Source organism: Sceloporus undulatus, chromosome 3 (genome assembly GCF_019175285.1).
Source record: "Sceloporus undulatus isolate JIND9_A2432 ecotype Alabama chromosome 3, SceUnd_v1.1, whole genome shotgun sequence".
NCBI lineage: Eukaryota > Metazoa > Chordata > Lepidosauria > Squamata > Phrynosomatidae > Sceloporus > Sceloporus undulatus.
Window position 1 is genome coordinate 48,167,204 of NC_056524.1, and position 11,569 is coordinate 48,178,772.

The window sequence follows — 11,569 nt, forward strand, 5'->3', positions numbered from 1 at the left end:
CGAGGGAAGAAATGAATTATGGTGATTTACAGATTCCTGCTGAAATGAAATGACTCATTTTGTACCTCCCAAGACTCCAGAGAGAAAACAACAGTTTGCCTTGAAATGTTGCTCATTTGTGAAGTTTGCCAGTGTGTTTGGAGAAATCAAATATACATGAAACATTGTGTATCTGCGAAAATGTGAGTGGCTAAAATGCAAACCAGTGAAATCCCACAGGCTGCTGCAATTTTTAAAAAACATTTGTTGGGAATCCTGATCTCAAATCTCACTGTCCTCTTGAGTCCATTCCTATCATTCAAGATTTACTGATTTGACCATGTGCTACCATCTGCATTTACTTTAAGATTTAAGGTCATCATTAAATACTTCTACAATTATTTTTCTGCTCATACAAAGAACAAAGATTTCTTTTCTCTACACTGTTCAACAGAGGGTTTAGGCTTCTTCAGGGGGAGCCAGTAGTGTCATTACGGGGTGCAGGAACACCAATGTTCTTCAAACATTTGTCTTTTGTCAGAAACAGGCTGTGGCATTTGCCCTCTCGCTTAATGGAGAGACTTAGGCCTGTTACAGATTGCCAAAATAAAGCTGCTTCGGGTCTCTTTGACGGTATGCTGTTTAAATGATGCACGGGTCCTAAGAGTCCAGAGGTCGCACCAAAGCCAAACTCCATTCCTAAGCACTGTAGTGCAGCTTTGGTGCAGCTTCCGGATTCTTAGGATGCATGCATCATTTAAACAGCATACCTCCAAAGAGACCCGAAGCAGCTTTATTCTGGCAGTCTGTAACAGGCCTTAGGCCCCATTCTAACTGGGGAATTTGCCCTGGAAGGAAATGGGTCGAATTTGGTAAGCTGGTAGCGAATCTCCCCAGAAAGAAGTTTCCACTACCCTTTACCTTGATCAATGCAATTTGCCCCACTGAAGTTCACATTTGCAGTAGCGCTTTAAAATGGAGCCACCTTTATTGTCAATCAAATTCTCTTCCGCTTTCGTCAAAGGTGACGTGTTCTAGAACCATTGGCCAACAGAATGGGTGCTTCCCCCCTCCTTTTTTTTAAAAAAAACTGGCGGCAGTGTTCACATATTCTGTCCACTTGTCAAATTTAAAAACCTCTATGTATGTGCATGTGTTGTGTGCCTTCAGGTCATTTCAGATTCCCTTCTCTTCGAATCCTCTTGCTTTCCTTCCAATTCCCACTCTATAATGCCATCTCTCCTTTCCTTCTCTTTTTTGTATCTTCTTTCTTTCCCTCTGATTCCCACCTCTTAATGCCATCTCTCCTTCCCTTCTCTTTTTTGCATCCTTTTGCTTTACTTCCAGTTCCCACCCCATAATGGCATCTCTCCTTCCTTTCTCTTTTTTTGCATCCTCTTGCATTCCCTCCATTTCCCACTCCAGTGCCATCTCCGGTCACATATATGTAGCACAATCAGCATGTACAACATGTGTACATATACACACATATGTAGCACAAGCATTCACACATTGTATCAATTTGCTAAATTTGAAAGGGAAACATATGTAGCACAAGCATTCGCATATTCTGTCACACACACATACAATTTTTTTTAAAAAATGCCACTTGCAAAGCAACTGGTGTGAGAGGAGAGGCATGTTCTGCCCACTGCCCACTCTCTGACCTTTATTCCTCCCCCTGAACTTGACCTGATATGACCGGGGCCAAGTTCACATTTGCAGGCACCCAGGAAGAAGCGGGTTTTCTCAAAAGAAATTGGGGGGGGGGGGAGAAGGCTTTCAGAAAACCCGCTCTGAGGGGGATTTGCCCCAGAACTGGTGTGCAAAACCCCAATCTGGTGTGTAAAAACTGGCACCAATGGGAACTTCCCACTTTTAATCCGGTTTGGGATTTGGGCTAAAAGGTGGTCTAAATGGCCTCTTACAGTGGGCCCTTGCTATCCACTGTGGTTTGGTTCCAGGACCTCCAATGGACACAAAAATCCATGGATGTTCAAATCCCATTAAATGCAATGGACAGTGAAATGGTGTCCCTTATATAAAATCAAGGTTTGTTTGTGGTTTTTTTAGAAATTATGTATTTTTAAAAATATTTTCAAGCCATGGGTACTTGAATCCATGGATAACGAATCCATGGATATGGAGGACTGACTGTATATCAAAAATCCCATGTGAAGAAGTGGTTTAAGCATTAGATTACAACTCTAGGAACCAGGATTCAATTTCCCATTTGGCCATGGAAACCCACTGGGTGATTTGAGACAAGTCACACACTCTCAGCCCCCCCTCAAAAAAAAAACAATGATAGTTTCATCTTAGGGTGGCCAGTCAGAAATGGCATGAAGGCAAACAAAACAAAAAATTAAGAATAGCCTGTATCTGCAATGAAGTAAATGTAGTTTTAACTGCAGGCTTATATTTTACCAAGTGTTAAGTGCTTGGGTGAGTAAGAGTATACATTACTTACACGTTATTAAAAGAAAGAACTACATTTGCTTGAGTTTCTTGGTCACTGACCAACTTGCTCCTTGGATCATAGCAGTGATAATTTCTCCTTGGCTGCTAAAATGCATCAGACTTGGATATTTCAATCTGAAAGCACTGAGTGCTAATAGACTCTTCTCATTAGTGGGGAGTATAGTCTGGTGAGTATAGTCACTTGAATACTCAGATGGCTGGGTACTTTATTGTTGTGTTAATTAACTCTTACTCTATTTACATGCAGATTTAAATTTACATCGGGTATTTTATTTTGCAGATGAATGCAGTAGTGATTATCAGATAATTAACTTGAGAACAGATAATGTAAAGTGGATGTAAAGTTGATTCCTAAAGGCTTCCTTGTGACTTCATCTTTTTATGGCCCACCAACATTTTAAGGATAGAATCAGTTTTTTAATATCATGCCTCTTAATTGCTTTTACTATATCTCTGTGCTTCTAAATAATTGCTTTTGTTAGAGCAGTTTATGGCTGTTTTATGTTTGTATTTTTTTTTATTATTCTCTTTTGGATTGTTTATACTCAGCTGAAATATTTGGGAGGATTATTAGGTCTGATCCAGAGGTTTATTTCTACCTTCTTCAGCTGCTGACTGTTGCATCAGGGCTAAACTGGATGGCCACTTACACATTGCTGAAAAGAGGAAATGCTGAATAAAAAAGAGGAAAGGGCATATATTTGCATCTATGAACTGATATGTTAAGATGTACATCAAGCTGAATATCACACTACACTGTTATAGCACTATTATTCCACTTTAATGGCTATCAATTTTGCCCTACTCAGCATGTCTTTCAAGGATTTGTTTAGATAGATAGATAGATAGATAGATAGATAGATAGATAGATAGATAGCCGTTCTGGAGTTATGCTGCTGCAATTTAAGTTTTTTAAAAAAAGAAAAGAAAAGAAAAAGAAAAGAATTAGACAAAAAATAAATAAAATCAGGTTGGTTGGATATAGCGAGGGCTAGGGTGGGCCAGGGGAAGAGAAGGAGACTATGACACCAGGTGACGGCCAATATTACAAGTGATGGGCAGCAACATTTTGCACAGGAGTATTAATGGGACTGCCAAACAATTGGGAACTTATTGATGAGTTTCCCCTGTCAGTGAAAAGTGACACCTGTGGGAGACTCACCAACTATGGGTCGGAAGTGACATAGTCACTTATTATCATTGTCATGTTAAGAATCACCAAAGGCTCTATTTCAGAACTATAATTGTGGTTTTAAAGTTTTATGTGATAGCCTTCTATGGCTGACTCTTGTGGAATTCTGGGATTTCAAATTTAGGCAGGAGCATGTAGACTTCTCAGCCAGAGAGCTCTTTTGTTGTTGTTCCTGTATGCCTTCAAGTAGTTTCTGGCTTATGGTAAGCCTAAGGCACAACTGCCATGGGGGTTTCTTGGCAAGTTTCTTCAGAGGGAATTTGATATTACCATCCTCTGAGTGTGAGAGAGTGTGACTTGCCCAAGGTCACCCAGTGGGTTTTTACATGGCTGAGTGGGGATGCAAACCCTTATCTCCAGAGTTATAGCCAATGCATCTTACTAAACTATAATCCCCAGAACTCCACAGGGGGCAGCCACAGCAGTTAAAGTGGAATAATAGCACTATAACAATGTACTCCTGCTTTGGGCCCCAATCCTGGGAGAAAAGTGAAATGATGATGATGATGATGAGATATTGACCTTAGAAATTATACTTGTATTTCAGTGTGTCATCATGGTGTAAATAGGACTCTGGGATACCAGGGTTTGAATTCCCATTCAGCCTCAGAAACCCATTGGATAGCTTTGAATAAGTCACGTCCTCTCAGCCTTGAACAAGTCATGTTCTCTCAATTCTGTCAGACAGCAATGGCAATCCTTCTCTATTCCAGTCTTGCCAATAAAACTCTATGACGGAGTCACCATACTTCACAGTTGGCTTGGAGGCACATGACAATTTCAGTAGAAATCTGTCTCATACAGTGACAAAGAGTATGGGCATTGTTTCTGAGTGTTTGGTAGGGTTGCTAGATTGGATCCAGGACAGGGTTCCTGTAACTTTAATCTTTAACAGACATTGAAGCAAAAAAAGACATTGGAGTAAAAGTCCACGAGGAGGGATAAAATAACCTGTCCTCACCTTCCAAACCCCAATTTTCAGCCACAGCCATCCCCTCCCAACACAACTATTGCCTTGCTGGTGCAGTGTGTGGTTGTGTGTGTGTGTGTGTGTGTGTGTGTGTGTGAGAGAGAGAGAGAGAGAGAGAGAGAGAGAGGTCTCAGTTCTACAAGAGGAAAGTTGTACCTGAAATTAGGGGCTGGGGGGTAGGGGATACCTTTGTCCCTCTTAATGGAGTTTTACAGTACCTTATCCTGCTCCAAGATCTGTTAAGGATTACAATTATAGAAATCCAGTTTTGAATCTAATCCATCCACCCAAATAATGATCAATCTGCTGCCCAGTTTTTCATCTTTCATAGATATGTGTGTGGGTGTGGGTGTGGGTGTGGGTGTGTACATACACACACCCTTCTCTGCTTTCTCAGTTTTTTTAAAAAATTTAAACTGGATCTGGAACCTCAAAAATAGGACTTTTTACAGCAAACCATTTGAACACAAGCCTCTTCTATGTAAAACATATGGTTACCCTAGGCCTGGGCCAAGACATCTTGCTGTTTGAAAACAGCTGCATTTATGAAATAAAAACAAATAAAATAAAAGAGAAAGGTAGAAAAAAGACTTGTAAGCATCTCCACAGTGCCTAGAGAATCTTCTCAGTACAATTATAAGACTTTGTTATCTTTCACTAAAATGGATCCTTCCTAGGATTTATGGTTTGGTGGGATTCCAAGAAATCTTTGCTAGAGGGTCAGGGACTGAACAGACCACCCCTACGGGGCAGCCTGCAGGCTCCCCTTTCAGCCCCAGATTGGGCTGCAGCAACTAAATGCTTTGTCCCTGATATGGCATTTCCACAGAAAGGGTGCCTTTGCTGCCATGGTGGCAACATCTGGTGCTCCCTTTGGCATTATCTGGATGCAGTTGCAAAGGAGCACAGTGATGCTGCCTATCGGGCGGTTGGGTGCACAGCATGATGGTGGCATCAGGGCAGTGTTGGGATGTGCGTTGTGTGGACGCCATGCCCCCACTCTGCCCTGAGGCCAGCGTATAACACCAGTCTGTATAGCCTCTTAGTGCTGTAGTTCAAAGCAGTGTCCAGAGAATTCTAGGTACCTTACCAAATCATACATCTCATGGTTCCATATGATGGAGCCATAATATTTAAAATGGTATGAACCTGTGTAATGTGGACTCATTGTACAGCAGTGACAGACAACTGTAGCTGGTTCTGAGAGCAATATTCTGATGTTGTGTCCCTCCAGGGACTACATGGATCACCAGAAATATGGAGGGGGGGGGGGAGAGTTCACTTCTGATTTTGAAAAAGGAATGTAGGGGCTTATGCCATGGCTTAATAAACTGATTTACCTCTACTTGGCTTAAATCTTTTTTTGCCTCCTGAATACAGCCCGGGTCCATCCCCACTTCCAGAAGTGCTCCAGCAGCCATTTTCTTAACTCAGAAAACTCCCAGACCCAAAAAGAGCCACAACAACAACAACAACAACAAATAAATAAATAAATAAATAATAAAGAGCCACAAGAAGTTCTTTTGGAAGCAGGGATCAACCCGGGCTGTATTCGGGTGGCAAAAACCTTGTGATAATATCAGGATGCCACCCAAATTAAGATTTAAGATGGTAAACTGATTTATTAAGCCATGGGAGAAGCTCCTTTTGTAGTCATGTTAAAGAGTTGAGGAAGGGGGGCTGCAACCAGTTTAAAGCGTGAACTTCCCCTTCCCAAAAGAGGTAATTCTCCCTCTCCTTTTTTTGGCCAGAAAAATGTGGGTTTTGCACCAGCTGTAGTGAACCAGGATTTGGAATTATCTCTAACCACTGACTGAACAGGAGATATGGGGGTTTCTTTCATTTCTTTTAATGCTGATGATCTGCATTTCAGATGAATTTTTGTGGAGTATTTTAGTCCATTTTAAATCCTGACCTTATGTGTAAAACAGGATATCTTTCTCTAAAAGCACTAACCTTAAAGGAAAATATTCTATAAAATCACTACCTGTGCTTCTTCTATTTTGAGAGAGTCTTATACTTAGAAAGGTGGGAGCAGGTTCTGGTGTTCAAATCAAATTTAACTCATATATATGTTTCTTAGCTTTAAACCTGTTATTTCTCTTTCTCAGTAGATATTGCTACCATTTGTTTCCTTCTGCACTTTGTGACATCCTTGATATTTGTCCACATATTCCCCACTTCTATCTTTTCCTCCTTAAAGCTAAATCTTCCTGTTCCCTTTCCTGATGTCTTGTCATTAAGACCCTTTATCATCTTCATAGCATTGCAGTTCCCCCTCTCCTTTTGCTTGTCAACATCCTTCTTTGTATCCAGGACTAAATGCAGAATGCCAGACAAGGTGTTATCAATGTACCAAGCACTACTGTGGCTTCATAAATATTGGATATAAAGCTTGTTTTTAATGCAGTCAAAGCTGGTATTGACCTAATTCTTTTGTGGTGCTCATTCATATGCTCTAAAACCTCTATGTGGCCCTGTGGAGGAAATACTGTCTGTGCACATGTTATGGTTAGGACAGGGGCTGCTTTCCAGTGTTATTTGGCAGATCTGGGGGGAAAGTACTTGGTTGGCTATGGCTTCCAGAATTCCCCAATTCTGGAAGCCATAGCCATGAGGCTCAGGGATTTTGAGAACTGTAGTCCAAAAAGCCATTTCTTCAAGTTCTGCATCATATTTACATGGCAACACATTCCTTAAGACTTTCTGCTTATGAACTTTGGTAGTACCTTTAAGCACAATCACAGTGACAATGAGTGGTGGGTTGGGACTCCATGCAGGGTTACAGCTTATCCTAAGCTGAATTGTACTGTTTGCAAGAAGAGCCTAGATCCCAGAGGGACACTTAAAAAATCAAAACATTTAATCAACTGTTTGATTGTCAGGTGGCTGGCATAGTGTTCAACAGTTGCGTGTGCATGTGCCTTCAAGTTTGTGCGTGTACCAGTTGACTTCATGGTGATGTCAGGAATTTAATAGGATTTTCTTAGGATAGGAAAGCTCAAAGGTGATTTTGTCAGTTCCTTCCTCTGAAACATTGGCCTGTCTGTAACAGGCCATAGCCTACAGCACATGGTATATGTTAGCGGTCTCTTAACCAAGTACTAACCAGGGCTGACCCTGCTTAGCTTCCATGATCAAACAGGATCTGGTGTCTTTTGAGTATTTAGGCTTTTCAACGGTTGTGATACTGTAAGCTGGATTTACAATATCCTGGGGATTCACGTTTATGATAATGAAGAATCAATGTGAACTCCAAACACTACCTTTACAGCCTGTCAGCACTTTATCCAAAGTGTTTCTGAGGTGCTGGAGGTTGAAGGACTGGGAAATGACATCTGCATCACACTCCCAGTTTAAGGCTGTCTTGACCGAATTTGCTGCGGTAAGACCCAGTGTGTATGTGTGTGTCAGATGTAACTTCCCAGCATTTTGATCTTGAGCACTTGAGAAACACTATTGTTGGGGCTTTGCCAGGCTACGAAGATAAGTTTGGGGGAGGTGCCATTGTCAGTCATAACTGTGAAGACGGAGCTCCATTATCATTGCTACAGTGATGATTCAGGATCTCAGCTAGATATTTATATAAAAACATAAATCAGACTAGGGAGATTATTGCATTATAAAAAATGTGTATTATCCCCGATGGAATACAGCCACGTTTTGGATTGCAAGCAGTTTTTATCACACTCAAAAACACCACTGCATGCAGTCCAGCCAATTTTCAAACACAAGAAGCTCCCATCTTTGAAAGTCAGCCAGCTAAGTGTGGCTGGGCCCCGGGCTGCATGTGAGTTGCAGTCGCCTGGTGGCAGCAGCATCGTTTTTGAGTGTGATAAAATACTCTTGCAATCTGAAATGCAACTGTATGCCATCAAGAATAAGATGCAATTTTTTGTAATGTGATAATCACTGTAGCTTCCATAATCAGATGGGATCTGGTGCCTTTTGGCCATATGGGCTGTTCAACAGTTATGATACTGTAAGCTGGACTTACAATATTCTGGGGAAAGCCTTCCACTTTCTGTGGATAAAACAAGCTTAGAATTTTTGTTGTTGTTATTCATAGTAGACAACTTGATAGCAGTCAGCAGAATACAAAGAGGATGCAAATTGCTTTACAATATTAATAACAGACAAAAAATGGAACTGAACACCATGGTTTTCAGTGAGAACCTAGATTCAGGTTGTTTATAAAAAGCATCAGAGGTTATGACTTCCTCCTTGAGTCCAGTTGAATGCTATCAAGTAGTTTAGTAGAGTGTGTATGTGGTAAAAAAAAAAAGCAGTAAATAGATCTCCAAATGAACTGACAGCTGATGACTCCCAGTCAATATGGCAGTGAATCCCCCCCCCCCAGGGTTTTAGCCTGACTTTTAAAGGAGCCTGAACCTTGGGGGATAGTGCTTAGCTACTTGGACAGATCCTTTAAAGCTCAGCTGAAAGTCCAGAGTAGATTCAAGAGCCTGCTGACATGGAAATCACCAGCCATCACTGCCCATAGGCCTCTTGGTAATAAAACTGAGTCCCATGTCTGAAAATTGTACATGGCCACAGCTACCCTAAGCTGAGTATTTTAGGAAATAGATGTCGACCATTTTAGAATATGTGAAGTGGATGCATGCAGATGAGAGGGATAACAATGTTGGTAACCTGACTGTGGGGAAAAGATTGCAATTCTCGGTGACCCTGACACCCATGCAATCTTATTTAAAGGGAAATCCTTTGACAGACATTTCATTATCTCCTGTGTTCCAAGTAAGTGCTTCTGTTGCTGGGCTGGTTGACTTGTGAGAGGACTGTACATGGTATCTCATACAAAGTGGACCAACATTAGACTTGATTTTTTTTCACTTCTTAGAGCTAAATCCAATTATTTGTCAAGACTAGATTTGTCACTGTACTTGTTGTGTACCTTCAAATTGTTTCCAACTTCTGTCGATCCTAAGACAAACATATCATGGGGTTTTCCTGGCAAGATATGTTCACATGATACTTTCCCTTTGCTTCCATCTGAGGCTGAGAGTGTGTGTGACATGCCTAAGGTCACCCATGGTTTACATGTCTGAGCAGGGATTCAAACTCTGGTCTTCAGAGCTATAGTCAACACTCAAACCACTACACCACACTGGCTTTCTAGAATCATACAGAAATAACACTTGACTTAAACCTAGCCCCAGTGATTCAGTGGGTTTAATTCAGTTGGAACTAATCTTTAGATATAGGCTCTTGTGCCCTTTAACTTAGGTAAGTACCTCTAAATTGGGATAAGGAGCATGATATCTTAAAAGGCTTATCATAGTATTTCCCAGTGCTGGCAGAGTGTCGTTTTCCAAATTCCAAGTATCTAAAAAAGTATTCAAGTATCCAAATTCCAAGTATCTAAAAATTAAAAAGCTCTTTATACTTTGCCAGAAATGGCATGCTTTAAAATAAACATTTCAGTTCATACTGCTAGACTGCTCTGAAAAAACAAATTTACTCACTGCTGCACCTAGAAGCATTTGCTTGGTGTAACATGCATATCTTGATGTTTTCATCTGTGAGATCCTGGAAGCTTTGTTATGCGATTGTTCTGGGTGTCTTCCAGGCCACAGAGATAAATAAGGTCACGCTTTTCATCTTCCATTGTAAAGATTTGATTGACTTCTTTGCTTTTCAGACTCATCAGATTTCCAACTCCATTAACCTGCTGGATTTTATATGGGGAAAGCAGCAAAAGAAACGACCCCTTTTTGAAGCTTTGCATTATACTAGAGAGTCTGTAGTTCTTTATTGCTTTGTATGCTGACATAAACAGACAGTAGTACATTTCACAAAATAGGCAGAGGTACTCTCTAATCTTGTTTAACCATCAAGGGCAGACCCTCAATTTAAAAAGCTCTGGAATCATGGAATCAGATTTGGGGTAGGCAACTCCCCCCTCCCCCAGATTAATCGGCTCTAATTCCAATTATGTCACATTATTGGCTATAGTGGCTGGGATTGATGGGCATTGTATTCCAGCAACATCAGGAAGACCACAAGTAGTTCACAGGTTGGATCAGATGTATTCAACAAAAGAACATGCTGTATATACTCATGTATAAGTCTAGAAATTTAGGTCAAAAAATTGATCCAAAAAATCTGATTCAACTTATCCACGGGTCAATGTAACTGCTGTATTTTAATGCATATATGTGTGTGTGTGTGTGTGTGTGTGTGTGTGTGTGTGTGTGTGGTGAAAGACAAGAGTTTAATCTGCCCTGGAAACACTGACCCCTTCTACTCTCTCAGCCATCCAGACTTTAGTATGTGCAAAAATAGTTATGTCTGCTGGAATTTTGTAAATTCTTTGGCATTGTTTTCCTTTCCTTCATTCTTTACATCCTTCATTACATGCACCTATGTTTTACTTTCGATGTATCCATGGGTCATATCAAAATCCAGAATTTTAGCCCTAAAACTTGCCCTTGACTTATATATGAGGTCGACTTATAGTCAACTATATACGGTAGACCCAGAACCTTTCATTTTTAAAATGTAATTTAATTATATTTTCTTTTGACAGAAATTTGAATGAGGTACTGCTCTTAGCAGTGGATAACAGACGATGTCTTATTCTCCTGGCCCATTTCTCTCTCTCTCTCTCTCTCCCCCCCCTTTCCCCCCTTGCAAGGATGCTAAAATGAGGAACAGCTTCTCCACCAGTTGAAGAGGAGACAAGTCATAGCCCCCCCCCCAAAAAAAACCTGCTTCTTTTATTTTCTAATCCCCCCAAAGGATAGAGTCCTACAAGTGATTGCCAGCTTCGAAAAGCTGAACAAATTCATAAGGAGAGAATTTTTGCATTGTTTCTTTTGTCAATTTATTCATCCCATCCCAAAGGATTGCTTTTTTGGGTCTTGATCTCAACATTTATATTTCTTTCCCATACTCTGCTAAGAAAGGCATTGGGAAAATTCTTT